This window comes from Tursiops truncatus, chromosome 14 (genome assembly GCF_011762595.2).
Source record: "Tursiops truncatus isolate mTurTru1 chromosome 14, mTurTru1.mat.Y, whole genome shotgun sequence".
Lineage (NCBI taxonomy): Eukaryota > Metazoa > Chordata > Mammalia > Artiodactyla > Delphinidae > Tursiops > Tursiops truncatus.
The window spans coordinates 35,519,010-35,534,408 of record NC_047047.1 but is presented as its reverse complement, the minus strand read 5'-3'; the positions used below and the strand labels follow the sequence as shown (position 1 = coordinate 35,534,408).

General features: G+C 38.7%; 1 protein-coding gene across 1 annotated transcript in view; it reads right to left on the bottom strand.

Moving 5' to 3' along the window:
* Positions 1-13,022, bottom strand: part of VPS54 (VPS54 subunit of GARP complex) — a 137,429-nt gene extending 124,407 nt beyond the window's left edge. Inside the window, exons 1-2 of the mRNA XM_033838452.2 lie at positions 12,914-13,022; positions 9,224-9,487 (exon numbers count right to left, since the gene is read on the bottom strand). The gene's annotated coding sequence lies outside the window, so the exon portion shown is untranslated. The remainder of the gene's footprint in view (positions 1-9,223; positions 9,488-12,913) is intronic.
* Between the last annotated feature and the right edge of the window lie 2,377 nt (positions 13,023-15,399).

Here is a 15,399-nt window from a genome sequence, read left to right as displayed (position 1 = left end):
GAGCAGAGGTCCAACTGTATCCCCACATAAGTCTTCTAGCATAATTTATTTTTTTAGAACCATGTGCACATATTACTTTGATGAAAAAAACACAAAAATTAAGTAAAAATATTTGCATACACTCTTCAGACAGAATTGGAGTTGATGTTTCAAAAGGCCTTACACTTTTTAGGTATTTGCTATATACTGTAAAATTGTCTTCTAGAAGTTATCAGTTTTATTGCCACCAGCATGTATAACTAGTATCCATTTCCCTACCTCTTTGCCAATCTATATTATTTTTTTTCAAATCTTTGCCAGTTGGATAGGGGGGAAAAAGTTTCTAACCATTATTTGAAATACATTTTCTTTAATGGGTCCTACTTACAGTTGAGGCTAAGTGGCATTCTGTCAGTTTGCTTCCTGTTAAATTCCTGGATTGCTACTTGATGAAATTGCTAATCTTCTATATGAGTATATGTCTTAACATCCAGACCTAGAGCTAGACAGACTGCAAAAATTGCCTTAACTGTGAAGTAACAGAAAACATATCTCAAACAGAATTATTGATCTGCTTTCCCAAGCAAGTACCTCTTCCTGACTTTCCTACTTCTATTTAAGACCCTCGTAATTCTGGACCCTTTCCTCCATATTTAGTCAGTCATCTAATGAATCAACTTTGACTCTACATAGACTCTTATACTTGTTTCCTTTTTATCCCCTCTTACCACTCAAATGTTGCTTTTGCTTTCAGAAGAATTTTGATAGATATTTCCAAATTTCCCTTCCAAAAGATTTTATATGAACTTATATTTCCACCAATAGTGTAGGAGAACAACTCTGTCCTTGAACTGTCAACACTTGGTACTAAACTTTTTGATCTTTATCAATCTAATAGGTGAAAAATAGATGATACCTCATTGTTATTTTGATTTGTACTTCTTATGTATGTAGCTAAAATGTATAATTTCTGCCTACATCTCAGTAACCAACATTAGGTCACATAGACAGGCTCAGAGGCAGGGGGCTCACAATGCCAGCATTTCACTATACAGCCTTTACAGTGCAAGGCAGGGAGGAAGGGGGCTGGAATGGATGTTGAAGCCATCGTCATTTTTCTCATATATGACTGTTGGGTTTTATGTCCTTCTCTACCCTAAGATTAAAATTTTACTCATTTTTTATAACTTTTTATTATAAAACCATTGAAATACACAAAAGTAGAGAGAACAGAATAACGAACTTTCTGGTATCTATCACACAGCTTAAAAATTATTAACATTCTATATTTTGTTTCACTTATCCCATGCCTAATTATTTTTCTGAAGTCTTCTAAAATAAAATCTCGGATACTGTATTATTTCACTCATGAATAATTTAGTAAGTTTCCCTAACAGGTAAGGAGTTTTAACTGATGTATAACATATAGACATTAAAATGTATGGCTCAATTAACTTTCATAAAATGAAAACACTCATGTAACTTCATCTCATATCAAGAAAGAGAACATTACCAATACTCCAGAAGCCCCCTTTCTGTCTTCTCCAGGTTATTACTGTAGGGAAGAAAAAAGTTTTCTTTGACCCTCTTAGGGCCCCTGGATGGGTCTGACAATTAAACTGACAGAGACAGGTTAACAGGAGAAGAGCATACAATTTTAAAATAAATGTTACTTGACATGGGAGCCTTCATATGAAAGTGAAGACACAAAGAAACAGAGCTGTGTATTTTACACTAGGTTTGATGAAGAGTGGACAGTGATGGAGGAAGAGGCTAGGTTAAGGAATATGAGATAATGTAGTATAAACTAGGGGAAATTCACAAGGCCTGTTTGTTAGGATGCTTCTTGGTGTCCCTTTGTCTTCCAAAATTAGGATGCACCTTTACTCCAGCTATAGTGAGGGCACCTCTCACATGAGAGTTTTATGACCTGTTTCAGAGGAGAAGGGTAGGAAGGGGGGTGAGTAGGGGAAGGTGGGAGAGACCTTCTTGCTCTGCTGTTTTTTCAACTCCTTCAGTTTAAAATAGTATTTCATTGTATGAAAATTTCATAGGTTTTTAACCATTCATTATATTAATGGATATTGGGGGTAATTCCAATTTTGGGCTATCGCAAAAAGTGCTGCTATGATCATTCTTGTACAAGTCTTGCTGCACATATGTCTGCATTTCTCTTGTGTATATACCTCGGAGTACCATCACTGGATGTTAGGGTATGCTTATGTTCAGTTTCAGTAGATACTTTCAGTTTTCTAAAATGTTTGTACCAAGTTACAGTCCCACAAGCAGTGTATGAGAATTACAACTGTTCCACGTGGTCATCAACACTTGGCATTGTCAGTCGTTACAAGCTGAGTTCCCTGGGAAGTAGACTCTGAGAAGGAGATGCTCAAGCAAGGAGTTTATTGGGATCAACACCTGCAGAAGGGAAAGGGAGTCAGCAGGCCTGGACAGAGGGAGGAGTTGGACTGTGATGCAGTTTCAACCAGTGACTCAACTGACCCCACAGAGAATCAAGTTTTGGGGCCATTACAATAGTCCCCGCCCTGCCACCATGGCTGCTCTGTTTATATGTCTATTAGATCAGCATAGGAGCTGATGATAGAGGCTGAGTGAATCAGCCAGCTGAGTCATTTTGTCTCCTGGTGTTTAGTGCCTCTTCTGTGGTAGATGCTCTCGGTGGGTGTTCACATGCAATCTTCATATCCACTTTATCCCCGCTCCTACATGGCCATCCCACCCCAGACTTCTTCCTCCCTGATCTCCCAATCTTTCTTCTTCCAGGCCCTGACCAGCTGGCCAATGCTTTGTCACTGATCATGACTCTATGCATATTCTAACCTCCGGCTGCTTCTCTTTCCACACAAAGTAGATGATGAGTACAGTGAGATAATTGTTTATAAAAGCACCTTGTCAGTGGTTCTCCATGCCCAGGCTATATACCTCAGGCCAATTAAATAAAAATCTCTGGGAGTGGGACTCAGACATCAGTGTTTCTTTAAGGTTTTCCAGGTGGTTCCATTGTTCATCTAAAGTTAAGAACCACTGCTCAGGTGTTCAGCTTTCTGCTAAAACTTGAAAGACAGTGTTGCTCCAACTTTGTTGTGCATTAGAATCAACTTGTAGATGCAGATTCTTAAGCTCCAAACCCACAGAGTCTGATTCAGAGAACTGAGTTAAGGCCCAAATCTTTGGATTTCTTAAGTCACCCGAGAGATGGGTAGATACAACTCAACCAAAGAGGTAACTCTGACAATCTCTGATATAAGTAAACCAAGTTTCTTGCTTACAAGGAACTCAAATCTCATAGAGAGCAATTTATTTTAATTGGTGGCAGGAGGAATTTTAGCAAAAAATGTTGAAAATCATCTCTACAGGATTTTAGAAATCAGATAATTCATTATCTGCTAGTATGACAAATAAATCTGTACTTGAAAAATAAATGGGTCTGAATTACTGTGAGACACTAAATAAGCTTATATTTCAAGCTCTCCATAATACATTTGACTTTTTTAAAAGCCAGGCTATACTATTGAGAATGTTTTCAAAAGAAGCACCCAACCTAAAATTACAGCGGCTCTTTGCTGTCTTTAGGTTCATGTTCTTAATATTCATGATGGGTTCTCCTTTCTGCTAAAGCCCAGAGACAACTAGCAGCAGCAATTTTCACTGTCAAGAGTACTGCTTCTCCAAGACAGCATCTTCAATAAGTGGTGCTGGGAAAACTGGACAGCTACATGTAGAAGAATGAAATTAGAACACTCCGTAATACCATACACAAAAATAAACTCAAAATGGATTAAAGACCTAAATGTAAGGCCAGACACTATAAAACTCTTAGAGGAAAACATAAGCAGAACACTCTATGACATAAATCACAGCAAGATCCTTTTTGACCCACCTCCTAGAGAAATGGAAATAAAAACAAAAATAAACAAATGGGACCTAATGAAACTTCAAAGCTTTTGCACAGCAAAGGAAACCATAAACAAGATGAAAAGACAACCCTCAGAATGGGAGAAAATATTTGCAAATGAAGCAACTGACAAAGGATTAATCTCCAAAATTTATGAGCAGCTCAATATCAAGAAAACAAACAACCCAATCCAAATATGGGCAGAAGACCTAAATAGACATTTCTCCAAAGAAGATATACAGATTGCCAACAAACACATGAAAAGATGCTCAACATCACTAATCATTAGAGAAATGCAAATCAAAACTACAATGAGGTATCACCTCACACCGGTCAGAAAGGCCATCATCAAAAATTCTACAAACAATAAATACTGGAAAGGGTGTGGAGAAAAGGGAACCCTCTTGCACGGTTGGTAGAAATGTAAATTGATACAGCCACTATGAAGAACAGTATGGAGGTTCCTTAAAAAACTAAAAACAGAACTACCATATGACCCAGCAATCCCACTACTGGGCATATACCCTGAGAAAACCATAATTCAAAAAGAGACATGCACCACAGTGTTCATTGCAGCTCTATTTACAATAGCCGGGACATGGAAGCAACCTAAGTGTCCATCGACAGATGAATGGATAAAGAAGATGTGGCACATATATACAATGGAATATTACTCAGCCATAAAAGAAACAAAATTTAGTTATTTGTAGTGAGCTGGGTGGACCTAGAGTCTGTCATACAGAGTGAAGTAAGTGAGAAAGAGAAAAACAAATACCGTATGCTAACACATATATATGGAATCTAAAAAAAAAAAAGTTATGAAGAACCTAGGGGCAGGACAGGAATAAAGACACAGACATAGAGAATGGACTTGAGGACGCGGGGAATGGGAAGGGTAAGCTGGGACAAAGTGAGAGAGTGGCATGGACATATATATACTACCAAATGTAAAATAGATAGCTAGTGGGAAGCAGCCACATAGCACAGGGAGATCAGCTCGGTGCTTTGTGACCACCTAGAGGGGTGGGATAGGCAGGATGGGAGGGAGACTCAAGAGGGAGGAGATATGAGGATATATGTATATGTATAGCTGATTCAGTTTGTTATAAAGCAGAAACTAACACACCATTGTAAAGCAATTATACCCCAATAAAAATGTTAAAAAAAAAAAAGAGTACTGCTTCTCCACTTCACATGCATAAGAATCACCTGGAGCTCTTGTTAAAATGCTGATTTGGTCTGGGCTTCTGCATTTCTAACAAGTGATGCATTACTAACATCTTCTGTATTTCTAACATCCCAGGTGATGCTGATGCAGCTGGTCTGGGAACCACAGTCTGAGTAGCCAAGATCCATGGCCTCTTGTCCTTCCCCTGTAGCTCATACTTCACCTTATAACAAATTCTGTTCCATTTTGCTCCTTTGGGTTAAAGTCAATAAACCCAAACTGCCTAAGATGTTAAAATCTGGGAGGTTAACTGATCCCATTACATGTTCTGCTTTGCAAGTTAGAATGAGGACTTAAAGAATTAAACTATATTAAGCATAGACTTTAAAAACAATTAAAAACGTGACTCACGCTCCATATTGATTCAGACTCTCCATATCCTTTGATTTCAGCAGTATTATTGTCATGTCTTGACCTCTTGTTAATTAACAAGATTTTAAAAGATGGATCGATGAAAATGATGTGCTGATCAACTTATCTGATGACATTGAAACTAAGTAAAAATTCTTTTGGAAATTTACTTAATCTATACCAAGAGACATTAAGTTTGTTTACACCAGCACTGTTTCGATATTTGATCTCATATTCTCATTCCTGATAACATATTACAAATAATTTACTTATACAACAAAGATTTGCCGAGCATTTACTACATGCCCCTCCCTGTAATAGAGGTGAATTAACTTAAAAGAAGGAAAAAAGCACTTTCTGCAAAGATATTTATTTCAGTATTAACTAAAACGAAAAACTTGGAAACTAAATCTTCAACAACTGGGGAATAATTATGTACATTTTGATATAACAACTCAAAGTAATAGTTCAAGACATTAAAAATGCTGTGTAGATCACAAAATTGTGTGCAAAAGGAATTTAAAAGAGGATTAAAAAACTGTAGAAGCAAAAAACTGAAATAAAAGCTAGGGAGGTGTATTGTTATAATAGTACCGTAAATAAAATGTTGCCGTAAAAAGCTTATTAAAAAACTACACACACACTCACACACACACACACACACACACTTGTAGCAGCATCAAATACTATAAAGGTTCATTTCTTTGATGCAACTTTTAAAAAGCCTTCTCTTACACCAACAAAAACATTTCTGTCCTTTCCTGTCTCCATAGCCTGCTTCTTCCTGTCTGTAAATGCAGGCAGGAGATGTCGAGGAGGTAATCTAGAGCTCTCCCGATTTACAGTGAGGAAAATAACGGTTTCCTGAAGAGGTTGGCAAATGTTATGCAGACATTTTACATCCGTATCAGTGTTATCAATGACATGGATTCTACAAAGCTAAACCCAGGCACCAAGGTATTTTTCTTTCAGCTATTTTTGCTTAAAAGTTATTCGTTTGGGGTTCTATTTTTCTCATATTGCAAACTTTATGGATATTGGGTTTTTAGTTGTAAATATCATCTTGTTTATATTTGAGTTTACTCAGTGTTGGAATCCCTATGTAATTCTTTAAGTTTGGTAAGTTCCCAGGTACAAAGGCATAATTTAGGGAGGGGAGTGGGAGGGGTGTGTGTGTGTGTGTGTGTGTGTGTGTGTGTGTGTGTGTGTGTGTGTTTAGGTAGACTACCACAGCTAGTGGGTGATGAATGGCGTTGGGGTGGGAGTGGGGGAAAGGGAGCTTGGGGATTTTTTTTGCAGAGAGAGTGCAAGGCTCAGGGATGCTGTCCTGCAAACTAACAATTTTTATTCTTCTCTCATCCTTTCACCTACCAAAGACTTGCCAGGGCTGTGAAGAATAGATAAATATACACAGAACTAGAAGGACTGAGTAAGTGATAAGCCTTTTAACAGCAGAGATTTTATGAAGCTTACTATGAGCTAATTTGAAAAACAGTGTTGCTGAATGGTGAAGAAAGGATGCTCTCATATTCAGAGTCAGAGTGATGCCAATTCCTTCTGGGCACCATTCATATGGATAGGTTTGCTTCTTTGCCCTATGTCAAGGAATTAAGAGGAATGCCTCCTGGTTTGCCCTCCTATTTACACTCCTGACACACAGAGGTGAAGGCAGGTGGGGTTTTGCATTATTTTGTACGTGCAAGTGGTTGTTCAGAGACCTTGGAAAATCCCAGTGCTAATGTATTACAGCAGGTGGCAGCCTTTCCCTGGGAGAGAAGGAAGAGCTAGTCTTACCTAAGGCAAAACTGTTTTTGGTTTTATAGCTTTTCTTTGATATAAGTGTAAGGTGATTCATCTAGGGCCTGAAGTTAAGACTGGCTTTATAACAGAGGGAAGAGGTGCAGGAATCCTGGAACCCAGAAAAGGGGATGTGGGCTCACTTCCAGGACCCAGCCGCTTAGTCACTGACTCTGAGTTACTCAGTGGCTGCCCTTGGGGAGCCTGGTCAAGTTCAGACTCCACACCAACAGGTGTGGGTGAAGGCATCAGCCTGAGGCTCAGAAAGGGGCTCTGAGCAAGAGGCCACAGGGAGGTAAAGAGCTGACCTAAAGGCATGGTATCAGAGCAGATCAAGAAGACTCTGCTCTATACAGTGAGGAAGGGCGTTTGATAGCAGAAGTATTCCTTTTTCATTCCAGATCTGTAAAGAAACATCTAAACTGCCAAATGTTTTTTTGAAACGGTTATTAAGTTAGTCTCCTTCAAGTTTGCAAAGTGCTTAGTGGAGAGCCAGACTTGGCTGAGAAGCTTGATGCTGGATATATATCCAGTTCGTTTCTACTTTCTTAATGGTATGATTGTATTTTATCATTTATCAGGAAGGAACTATGTCAACTATATTTCAATTTAAAAAGGTTTTATGTCAAATGATGTTATTCAAAACAGTGTGAATAAGGAGACATTTACTAAAGTACTTACAAATGGATCTGCTTTGTGACTAAAGGTAATTACTGTGATGAGATGCGGTAGGAACATTCAGATATCAAGAAACTAGCTGTGACTATTTAAATTAATTAAAATTAAAGCAAAAATTCAATTCCTCAGCTGCACTAGCCACATTTCAAGAGCTCAATAGCCATCTCTGGCTAATGGCTACCATATTGGATAGCACAGATTATTGACCAATCCCATGGTCATAGAAAGTCCAACTAGTCAGCACTGGACTAGAGGAAAAAACTGGGGAGTGCCGCCAAGTGAAAAGGCATGCGGTTAAGAACAAGCCCTCCTTGTAATACTAAGTATTGTAATCATAATACCTCAGTTCAGTAGGAGTTTCAAATAGAGTATTTCATATAATTCTGAAGGCAATCCACGACCATAACAACACTGCAGCCTACATTTATGGAAACCTTAATGCTGGCCAGGCACTAAGGGCTCTGTTGTAATAACTCATTGGTCTTTGCCAAAAAAACGGTGACTTCTAACTTATCTGTGGTTACCTGGCTTGTAAGGAACAGCTGGAACTCAAACCCATGTTTTTCTGGGTTGTAATAATTAGAGAGAAGACGTGGGAAATGCCTAGCACACTCTGTATGTGAATAAAATCTGCTTTTAAGCCACTTTCCCCTTAAACTGGGCCAACTCTTTGGATTCTCTGTCACATACTTGTCTTTCTGGCTGAAGAAGGCTTTTATGCCAATTCTGATAGAGTAACAATGATGCCCTGTTTGTCAGGATGTGAGCCATTTCCTCCTCCTCCCCGCCCCCCAAAGCAGAATCGGCTGTCTGCACAAAGTAAGTTGGTTTCTCAGAAGCTCACCTTTGTAGAAATCAAGCCTATTTGGGTGAAAATTTTGAAGTAAGATATTCTTGTTTAAGACAAAAATATTCTTATTTAAGACTGGAAGTATATATGGGAAAATGCTGTTTTCTCTAGGTTGGTACAATTATGAAAAATATTTCCTCTTTTTGCCCTTTTCTCCTTTTTCTTCAAAATGTTTGCTCTATTTTGTAACTTTTCTACATGAATGTGTAATAACATTTAACAAAATCAAATCCAGATACTACATCATGAAACTGGTTAATTGGTTAACAATATTTTGAGCTTTTGATAATATAGCAAATACTTTAATACTAGCCAATAAAAAACTTTAAATTGAATGATAAATAATAATTTAACCAATAGCCGAGGAAGCATGGAATTTAATTATAAGGTTAAAAACATCAATAAACATTGTTTGGGTACTCACTGCCTCTCTGCAGGTGGGGACTTGGGGTTGTTTTATGTCAGTGGCCCCATGGATGCCTGCTTTATGTCATCCCGTTCAAGATGAAGTAGGGACTGGTGCATAAAACAGTCTGTGATTCACGCTGTTACTTTTATCATCAATTAGCACCATATGGTCTTTGAAAACTAATAAACGTGGTGTGAGGAAGAGAAAAGGGATCTTTTCAGACTATGGCATAGATGTCTGTCCTTCCCAGGTGAGGCTCATTATGTAGGAGTGCTGAAACTGCAGGGAAGGCAAAGGGGAAAAAAGAGGTTGAGAACTGGCCCGTACTTGCTATAGTTCTTTTCTCCAATAAAATTCAGACTTTGTGATAGTTTTACTTTGAAAGCATGTCTTTACCCACTTTTAACATACCATTGTAAAGCAATTATACTCCAATAAACATGTTTAAAAAAAAAGTGGTGTTCTTTTAAGTGTGTATGCATTTTAATTTTCTTTAATGAAATTTGGTATGCTGCTAAAGGATAGCTTTACACTTTTAGTTAAACCGTAGTGTGAGTCTACTGTGAAATAATAGCCAAATGAAATGGTAGCCAAAAACGTTTTCAAATATCTAAGAATTCTGATTGAATACAGTTTATAGATCATTCACTTTAATGGCCTAATAAAAAAATTTTTAAGTATAAAAGATAATTTAGAGGATCAAGTGATAATGTAGCAGCAGAGAATCAAGAATTTACTCCTTATTCTCTCACTTCCCCACCTCTGAGGCTTCCATTTAAAAGCATTACTGCTAACTTTAGAGTGTAATTTAAGTTAGGTGGCTATAGGTTTAAAGCTAAGGAAAAACAAAAGACATGTGAATTCCCAGCAATCATCTGTCTAAGCAGGCAGTTGGAGATAAGAAACAATGAACTGAAAAAGGGTAACAGATTCATTCCACAGGTGGTGTACGCAGCTGCAAGGACTCGGTGAGCCAAGCGCTTTTCAGAAACACAGAGAAATATTCAGCCTTGTCCGCTCTCATTCCCTGCAAGAGGATAGACCTGGCAGCCTTAAAAAGGAAGAGTCCTGGAATCGGACCAGGCTCTTTTGTGTTTCCTGTTTGAAGGCATTTTGAAAAAAAACAGAATCCTGAGATCAATTCACTTAAAAAAATCATGTATATAAACATATGAATACCATGCATTTTATACTGCCTGATGGATGCCAAACAATCCACCTCTGCCAACTAAATTGTCTTTGCAGATGTCTTGGAGCTACCTGTTTGTCTCCTCTATTCTGATTTTCATAGTAAGATATTATTTCAAATAATTTTTCTTTTTGCTTATGAAGTAACAAGGCTAGGGTCACTGATCTGATACCACAGAACGATATGTTCATTCTTGGTTCCACACTGCACTTCTGGTTTCACAAAGAAGGCTGCATTTAGGCTTTGGTTTACAGAGTTCAGTTTACAGGTGTATCCTCCACTCTATTTTATTCCCATCCTCTGGCTTTCCACTGTTGTGTGCTTTGCTCAAGTGTGGTTAAATGCATGAGCTACTCACACAGCGCTTTACATGGATTATCTCAAAAGGCAGGCATCACATCTCATTTGTGGAATGAAAAAACTTCAGGAATGACAGGGTTTACATCTTTCCTTTTTTTTTTCTTTTGGACTTTAAGTGCAAAGACTTGAGTTAATCACCCTCCTCAGTTCATGATGGTACATGATCATTCATCCATGCAAGGTCTTTTCTTGTTTCATTTTATCATTTTCTTCCTCTACTTTATTATTTTGCCCTTTCATCTCCAGCATCAGCAGCCACTCTGATATATTTAATATGTGCTTGGATATGCACGGACCCCCAAGTTTTTAATATAATATTGTTTTATGAATGTGTTTTAATTCTGTATTGTTCAATGGATCATTTCTGTTTATTGATATTTTTTAATGCAGTGCTGTTTTTAAGTTCTTTCCATGTTCCTTTATGCACATGTAGCTAATTTCTTTGAACTGCTACATAAGGTTCCATAGCGTGTGTCAGATACCTTTAATATGTCCATCCCCCTAGTGACAGGACACCTGGACTGCCTCTAACTCCCTTGTATCGCAGACAACCCTGTGATAAACATCTTTATACACATCTCCTTATGAACCTGTGCAGAGAGGAATTCCCCAGTCATAGGTTCCATGTGTACATGTGAATGTGTGCAAGCACACACACACAGACACACACAAATTAAATACTGCCAGAGTGCTCTCTAGAATACCTGTATCTATTTACCATCCCACCAGCAGCACACGAGGGTCCTTGTTTTCTCTTTGCTGAGAATGCCAAATCATTTTCCAGCTTTCTAATTTTTACAAATCTGTGTGTAGGTGGTATCTTAAAAAGTCTTAATATGCATTTCTGTGTTTACTGGTGACACTGAACTTCTCTTTAACCCTTCTTAGCCATTTGGGTTTCTACTTGTGAGAAATGGCTATTTTTACTCTTTGTCAATGTTTTTTTTTTTCTCAGTCCAGATCTTTTGTATTTTATTTTATTGAAGTATAGTTGATTTACAATGTTGTATTAATTTCTGCTGTATAGCAAAGTGACTCAGTTATTCATATACATATTCTTTTCCATTATGGTTTATCACAGGATATTGAACATAGTTCCCTGTGCTATACATTAGGACCTTGTTGTTTATCTAGTCTATATATAATAGTTCGCATTTACCAATCCCAAACTCCCAATCCTTCCTTCCCCCATCTCCCCTCCCCCTTGGCAACCACAAGTCTGTTCTCTATGTCTGTGAGTCTGTTTCTGTTTCATAGATAGTTCATTTGTCAATGTTTTGACAAAGATTCTTTACTTCACCAAACTTTAGTCAGGCTCCTGAACCTTCTCCTAGGCCCATCTCTTCTCTGCACTTCCTTGTGAAATCCAGCTTTAGCAAGAACCCCGCTAAGTCAGTTTAACCAGAACCCTCCACCCTCGATATCTGATCACCCTTGATATCTGATCAGGTTCCTCATCCTCTACCATCCCTCAGGTGATGTCTGATCACCCAGGTCTATCTTCAGCAAAAATCTTGTTAGTTTGATTTAGCCAGAATGCCGCTTACTGCTGATTTTCCTCTTAATAATTTTCCATTCACTGACCCCTCCACCCCTGCTCACTTACCCATACTCTATTTGGAGTTGAGCCCAGTCTATCTCCCTTACTGTATAATTCCATTGCAGTGGTCCCTATACCACAAAGTAATCTGAACAGGGGAAGTTTAATATAAAGTATATTAACTGAAAGTGGGATTAACTACTAAGGAGTAAACAGAACTCTAAAGAATACAGGAATAGTCTATATGGGGAGCAGTACTTTCTAAGGCAGTGTTACTGAACTTTTTTCATTATTGCTCCCCTAAGGAGCTTTTTTAGACATTTTCCCCCCTTAATGCTCCCCTCCATGAAATTTTAACACTGCAGATATACTGTGTATCTGTTTATGTGCTGTGGCCTTTTTCAGGGCCATAAACCATTGTAATACTTAAGATTATTTCACACCTCCCCCCCCAAGAACCAGTTTTTACCCCCACTGAGAACGCTTGCCCTAGGACTAAGGCCGAACACCCAAGGAAGGGACATATTTGGAAGAACCCTTTCTCCCCTCAAGGCTGAGATTCTGATCTCACTGAAGAGGGTGTAGCTGTCATCCATTGGGTGGTAGAGAAACTCACTGAGGTGCTGCAAGTCAGGATGGGGAAGAAATCACCTCGTGGAGTGCCTGTGAGACGTGCTGGGTGGTTGAGTGTGGTCGGGATTCTGGTACCCACTGGCTGCCATGCACTACAGGAGAAGGAAAACCACATCAGAACAATGAAGAGCAGTACTTTCCTCCTGCAGTGGCCCTCCCGTGCTCTTTACTGACAAGGCATCATGCCAGCTGCAAAGGAGAAATATTTACAGGGTCCAACTCCAGCATCACAAAGCAGGGTAGTAAAGGGTGGATTTGAGCTGAGAAGAAATAAACTGGTAACTGGAACATGCATCAAAAGAAATTCTTTTAAATTTAAGGTTCTAATTAAGTTCTGGCTAATCAAAGCTTTACAATGCCAACTCACCACACTGTGATATATACACATCAAAAACATCTAGGAATTTGCAAAAATGCAGAGCATACCATCAGTAAAGCAATTTATTAATGTTATGTGTTGCCATTTACATGTGATGTTTATGTCTTTGGCCCGCTGTCAGTGAGATTTATACTTTGAGTTATTTTCTTGAGAATGAATGTGAGTGTCTGATTTGTCTATATTCTTTCTCTAAACAATTCAGCCACAGACTGTTGACCAGCTGACACCAATCTTGTCTTTTTGATAGTAACATTTCTCAGGGTAATTCAATGAACATTTTGATTTACCAGTAAATCTGTTGTGAGGCTGATAAATCTATCAGTTCATCAGGACCTGATTCTTCTTGGGTGAACAGATGAAATTGAGTTTCTGAATCACAAATCAAAGGTCTAAACCTGTGATGTAGAGCAGAGCAGATGTACAAATCACTGTACCGTGGAAGCCTAGGTTGTCCAGTGAGACTTCCCCACTCACCATATACTGAGCTACCTAAAGGTAATCTGTGCAGCCAAGGGACAGAGCAAAGATAGCTAGTCAATGTCCTTGGCCTTGTTTGAAATTTGCCCCAGTGCTAATTGCTTATGTAAGCCTATAGCTGCATATCATATAGATGTCTCAATTCATACTTCTAGTTTAGATTTGGGCGTGAAATGGCCTCCTAAAACAGGGCATGTGAATCAAGCTCTCTGGAATTTAGTTTCATTACTTGTAATGTGAGAAAGTTGGTAAAGATTACATAAGTGGTATGTTGAATAAGCACAATTCTCTGACCTAATCGAAAAGCAACCTTATATATTTATTTTTGCCCCCACTGTTCCTTTACAGATATATAAGGTCAGATTGTGAGGGGGAAGAGAGGTCATCTTTCTCTGCCCTAGGCTGAAAATTGTGGCAGGCCCTTAAATTTTCTGGCCACTCTGGCATCATAGACTTTCAACTTCAGTTATAAACAGTCTTGATACAGAAATTAGATAAGGGTAAGATATTAATCAAAACTCCAAAGCTGATGTTAAGAACACACCTTTTCCTCTCCGCAAGCCCAAGACATCTTCACTCTGAAAGCATGCAGTGGGAAGGCGGAGGGATATTGGATGGCTCTTCCTCAAGCCTTCTTGTCAAGCAAATGGAAATATCATTACACTGTTCCTGAGATCCACTCTCCACCGTTTTCTACCTTCCTCTCTGCCCAGGAGGCTGGCCCTGCATGAATATGTTCTCTTTCTCTTTGGCTTCCAGTTGGCTTTGGCCAATGGGGAGCCCTTGCAGAAGACCAGAGAAGGTCAAGGTATTCATCCCTTGGCTTTTTCCTAGTGAGACTGCCTTTGGTTGGCTTGGGTCAAGGTCACTGCTCCTCTTACTGTGGTCTGCTCCAAATAACACTCCCTTTCCAGATGCTGATAATCACTCCCTTAGGGTCCCAGGGTGTCAACCACTCTGTTTCTTTTAACCCCTAGTTCCCAGACTGTCCCTTGGGTTTACATTACACCCCCAACAACCTCTTTACAAACAGTCTCTTTGAAAAGAAGCTCTTCTCAACTTATCCTAATTTAAGTGTACCATCTGTTTCCTGTTGGGACCCTAACTGGAAAAAATTCATCAAAATTCGTATTGCATAGCAACACTTGAAGTTTAAAAAATCCATTTTCTTAGATTAAGTAACACATCACAATACTCACTCTTAAAATCATTTGCCCCACAATATTATTATCCAAAGTACTTCAACAACTACTGTACTGTACTGGGCCAAGTCTAGGTTCAGAAAAGCCAGAGCTGGGGATTCTAGTCTCTCCCAATTCATCTCTTTCCTTCTTGTTCAGGGCTCTCTTGCTGGTAATCTCTCCCACCGAAAGGAAAAATGGACCTAATTAGTTTCAATATCTTCATGAATTAGTCTAATATATTTCCAGGAAAATATGCATTTTAAAAGAGAACTCCAGGACAAAAAAATGAAGCTCTAATGACAGAAATGTCAGACTCTGCGACACCAGGAATGGGGAAGTATGTTTGACCTCATCTATTCTGAAGAAGATGAGGCCTAATTTTCCTACATCTTTGTTCTAAAACATGTCACACAGGGCTGAGTTTTAAAG